This window comes from Monomorium pharaonis, chromosome 11 (genome assembly GCF_013373865.1).
Source record: "Monomorium pharaonis isolate MP-MQ-018 chromosome 11, ASM1337386v2, whole genome shotgun sequence".
Lineage (NCBI taxonomy): Eukaryota > Metazoa > Arthropoda > Insecta > Hymenoptera > Formicidae > Monomorium > Monomorium pharaonis.
Genome location: NC_050477.1, coordinates 15,705,729 through 15,711,426, shown reverse-complemented (window position 1 = coordinate 15,711,426; position 5,698 = coordinate 15,705,729). Strand labels below are relative to the sequence as shown.

At 33.1% G+C, this 5,698-nt stretch overlaps 1 protein-coding gene across 5 annotated transcripts in view; it reads left to right on the top strand.

Annotated features, from left to right (window-relative positions):
- Positions 1-5,698, top strand: part of LOC105833295 (retinol dehydrogenase 11) — a 107,205-nt gene that overhangs the window by 41,830 nt on the left and 59,677 nt on the right. The window lies entirely within an intron of this gene.

Sequence of the window (5,698 nt, the reverse complement as noted above, 5' to 3'; positions counted from 1 at the left end):
GAAGCTTTTTATGATAACGGAATTAAATTTATGTAAATAAAATATTTTTTCTTTTTGGAAACGTAAAAAATTTTGAAAACATTAAAGTTAAAAAAAAATCTTTAAAGAATATTTCTTAATTTTATCGTGCCATTCTTTATTAGATAATTCTATTTATAAAATTTAGACTTTATTTTTAATAGATCTATATCTCTTGATAAATTAAACAAATACTTTATCTTATTAAAGTAAAAGATAGTTTTAAGCATACATTATTTTCCCAAATGTATTTGTTAAGAAAACCAGTCCATCTCCGGAAATCACATCATGTCTCGAAGTCAATTCCGCACACTGAATGATTTATGAGCGACCATTTACACAGATTCAACATTCGAGGATTTCAAAGATCCCTGTGATAATTGCTTACAGGTTTCGACATGCACGGAGACCGGCAAAAAGATATTGTTTAAATCAATAAAACAGGACAGCTTTAGCTCCTTAAGGGGATCCGGGAGTGACAGAGTTACCGACATTTTTTTGGGAACTTGGATTTTCGAATTGGAGTAACAGAATGCAAAATTCTTTTACAGGATTAAAGTACGCACAAAAATGAAGGGGGCGATGTACAATTTGTTCTGATAAATAAAAAAAAATTGTTATTTATTAGTCACTTAACGACAATATTTGCTTCATACAAAAAATCTATAGTTTATATGTATAAAATAATCACGTCGCCCCCTAGAAAAAACTCTCAGGAATAATATCGTGCAATTAGAAATAAGATTAGAATCCTAGAAAAAAAGATTCGCATTCCGCAAATTGGAAAATGAAAAAACGAAAATTTGGGTTATGTACACGTAAAAAGTCGATAAGTAGAGCAATATAAGAAACAATTTTTTCGTTTTCAATATAAAATCCAATTTATATATTAATATTAATATGTGTACTTTAATTCTGGAAAAGGATTTCTAAATCTATACAAGAATTACATATGAAATCTCATAATGATGTGCACGAATGACTCTACATTATCGACCTCGATCAAATTTCAAAGGCACTCCTGGATCCCCTTAAGGATTAAAACCACTTCTCGGAAATAACGCATTTTTTCATTTTTGACATCTTTTTGAAAATATAAGGGTTATAAAAAAATGTTCTATATGAAAGTTTTATGGCACTTTATACTCTTTATAATGGTATATATACTTATATTTTTCAAAAAATTAAAAAGTTTTAATTTACTTCTACCCCACCCTTTTTTTGCAAAATTTAAAAAATTTTGTAAAAACAAAAATTAAAGAGCATTAAAAACCGAATCTATTTATATATAATAATATAAAGAGATGGTAATTCTTGTAGGCGTTGCGTTAAAAGTAGTGTTGCGTTGTTTCTTTTAGTCGCGTTACATTCAATAATTTAAGTGCCTCTTCTGAGTATAATTTTATATTAGAACATAAAAAACGGATTAATCTGTATTACATAATATCAACGTATTACAATGTAAAGCATAAATGCATATATATACAATGTAAAGCATAATGCATATACATCCCAGACAGCACATGTAGATTATGAGAACGATAGTAGTATCTCCAATATTATACGAATATTGCAATATACTTTCGCAATATCCTACTATCGTTTTCATAATCTACATGTGCTGTCTGGGTTAATACATGCATATTAATATATATAATCTACATGTTAAATTTATTCGCCTGTGTTGTGTGCAAAATGTAAACATCCGCATAAATGTATATAAATGTTTCACGTGATATGCACGCAAAGACACCGTGCAAAGCACCAGGAAAGCACGTGTTTTGTCGTGGGCGCACGACGGTGGACACGGTCCGGCGCGGAGTAGTGGCTTAATATTTTAGTTATATTGCTATTAATTGTACTAAAGTTTCTTTTTTAGTTTAAATGTTTGGTAATTACACAATGTTATGCAAAAAAATATAAAACGTTCTTTGCAATAAGAATAATAAAAAAATTAAATTATATTAACTTAGAGCATATGCACATGCCGCATAGGTAAATAAATTATTCGTACATATTTAACGCGTCAAATAAATAATTTAAAAAAGGAAAAAATTAATTATTACGTTTATTTAAGGAGATATAAGAAAATAGTTTAGCTCATTAATCTTGTCTCGTCAAGATAGCCCAGTTAAAAAAAATCGTCTTTTTAGGACGCTTATTTGCCGAGATATTGACAATTGAAATAATTTAAACGTGCCCGATCCATTTTGTATGCGAGCGCCTGGCCGCCCGCTAGCGGACAACGCGGGCGCGCGCGGCGTCGCCGGCTGCCGTTCTCGTGTTGATACTGCTTTTGTTAACACGACAGTGGTCAATATTCATGAATCGAACTTTTGAAAAAGGCTACTTTAACTATTTAATAAAACTGTCAAAAATTCTCGGCTTCTAAGCAAGCTAGCACAATGTTTTTTTTTATTTTAAAAAAATCGCACCTTTCAAATGCATTTTACCCCATTTTGATAGCGTTAATATTTTAAAAGTTATTTAATTGTTAATTAGGCTTATTTTTTACACGTTTATTTGAGGCACTTAATTGCATTGTAGACATTTCGCAATACCAATATGTAATACTGCAACTTTTTCAGAAGAGAAAAAACTTTGATTCGGGTGAGTGCATAATCTCAAAAATGTAAAAATTAAATTTTAGTGGAGCGCGTTTTGGATAAACAATTGATATAACTCGAAAAGTTATTAATATTTTTTGATAACATTTGGTACACATTTTTATCATAATAAAAGCTATATTTTTCTATAATTTTAAATGTTTGAATTAATTTTAAAAAAAGTTATAAACAATTTAAGAAATGGCCATTTTTCATGGTTTTTTAATTTTACAACCAAACTAATTGACCGATCTTAACGAACCAAATTTATTATTGTTGATTTATTTAATACCTGCAACTTTTATTTAAAACTTTTTTGGATTTCGTCCTTAGTTTATGAGTCGCAACCAAAAAACTACTTTTTCCTCATTTCAACTCGTAATCTGCAACTTTATGCGAGTCGCAAACGTACCTATCTTAATCTATGCACATTAATCGTGCTTTACACGTGAACCCAGACAGCACAGGATATCCTATGGATATCCGTTTTATATCCATTTCTTGTCCTGATGTCCATGGACCTTATAAGGATATCCATAGGATATACATTTGTGGACATTGAAGGGATATCCTAAAATGGACCACTTTGTATGTCCATATGCTATCCTTATTTGTACTCGCTCCGCCAACACCATCTGCATGCACAAGTGAACTAAAAAGCAATATGGCCGTCGTAGTGGTTAGGTTTTCGTTGGTTATCAGCATGTTTTACACAGTCAGGTAAGAATCCTAAAAATTTTCAGAAATTATAAGTTACAAGAGCAGCAAAGAATCTCATTGTGTGCCGTTAGCTTTGCCTCTGCCTGATTGATCAATTCGCTAATATATTCCACCACAAATTCTTCTTTAACGAGAATGATGATAGATGCTCGGCCGACGCTCGCTTGCTCGTAGGCTCTGACCTACGTACGTAAACAGAACGGTTACGTGTACACGGTAGCAGCGACGAATTCTAGACGTATAATTACAGATGGTAATAGACGACGGCGAAGTGTACGCGGATTACGACGATGGTCTCGATAAAGAACAGCAACGAGATTAGAGATTGCAGCAACGAGAACAATCAGAGCCTACGAGCAAGCAAGCGTCGGCCGAGCACCATCATTTTCGTTAAAGACGAGTTTGTGGAATATATTGGCGAATTGATCAACCAGGTAGAGGCAAAGCCAATGGCACACAATAAGATTTTATACAGTCTACTCTGTAGCCTATGTATATATGTATATATATATGTGTGTGTGTATGTGTGTGTATAAACATAAAATTTAATTTCTGTTATAGTTGACGAGTCACAATCATTTGTTGCCTAGACGAGATCACTTGCATGCTGCAGTCATTGTCTGCAATATAAAGAATATTTGTTCCACTGTAATCGTTAAACAATGGATACACACTATATATATATATATATATATATATGTGTGTGATAATTACAAAATATTTTAAGCTGAATGTTTAATTAATATTATACGTATGATACTTATTTAATTAAAATTGTTTAATGTATAATCTATCGAAAAAATAATATAATTTCTAAAATAAATATTTATATTTATATATTTTATTCTGTTTTTACCCTTTTATTTAATGTAAAATTTAATTTTAAATACCGCTTTTTATCACGTCCATAGGACGTCCATAGAACGTCCATAGGACGTTTATCGGACATATTTTACGGATATAGCATGTCCACCAGTTTCATAAACCAATATCCCATGGACGTCCATAGAATGTCCAAAGGACGTAAAACGGATGTCCCGTGGATATCCTCAATATCCGTTAAGGACGTCTTATGGATGTCGTATGGATATCCGTGTGCTGTCTGGGAAGTTAAATCTGAGTTATCAATTTTTTTACAAAACAGCTCTTTTTGAGTCTAATTCTACTGGACTATAAGGCAAGTTGGGTTTTTTGCAAGTTTTTTCCCTTATTTCGTATTTTGGATACAATTTATTTGTCCAATTCCAATACCTTTCTCTGAGGATTATCAACACTATCTTTACATGTTTTAATACAGGTTAAGGGTAGAAATTCCAGTATTGTGATCATCAATTGACGGGATAAAAAAATTTGATTAAGGCAAGCAATAATTATCTTTCTTCACTACAAGATCGAAAACGATGTGGTAACTAACCTAACCTAAACTAACTGATACTACTCTAACTAATAAATGTGGAAATTGATTTATTAATCTGAAACAAAAACTCAACAGCTAAAAATCTCATAAAAACGTTTTCTGCTTATATACCCATACAGCACGAGGAGCTCCCGGGGAGCTCCCGAGGAGCTCACAAAATTTTTCATAAGCTTCATTTAAGCTTCCAAAAGATTCGCACGCAGCTGCTATGTCCGCTTTTGAGAGCTCCTTGAGAGCTTCACTTGAGCTCGCAGGGAGTTTATAAATCATGTTTTAAGAGTTCCCTGCGAGCTTCAAAGTAATTCCCGGGAAATTTCTATATAAGCTTTCCGGAAGCTCTTATGTCCGCTTTTGGGAGCTCCCTGAGAGCTTAGATTAAATTATCAGGGAGCTTATATAAAAGCTTCACGGGAATTATTTTGAAGCTCGCAGGGAGTTCTTAAAACATTATTTCTGAACTCCCTGCGAGCTTAAATAAAGCTCTCAGGGAGTTCTTAAAAGCGGACATTGGAGCTGCCGGAAAAAATTTCATTTTTATATTTTCTCAATTTTCGGAAGCTCTCTCTGAGTTGCGAAGGCCCACGAACTCTCTTCGTGTAACAAAAACAATATATATTACACTTTGCTGCTAGTGAAGTACTAACTGCTAGGTAAGCCGTGAGTGATGGTTTTCTTTTATAAGCCTTTTAGAGTAAATTTTCTCACGAGAAGGAAGAGCGCCGTGCCATCGCCTAGTGGCGATCTTGCGAACTACTCGCGGCTTATGACTATACATGCAGTACATTAATTTACCCGATATGTTCAATCTCTGGGAGTTTGTTTTGTCAAATTTTGTAAACTTCTTGAAAACTCAGCAAAACAAACTCCCTGGGAGCTTGTTTTGTCAAATTTTGTAAGGTTCTCGGAAACTCAGCAAAACAAACTCCCTGGGAGCTTG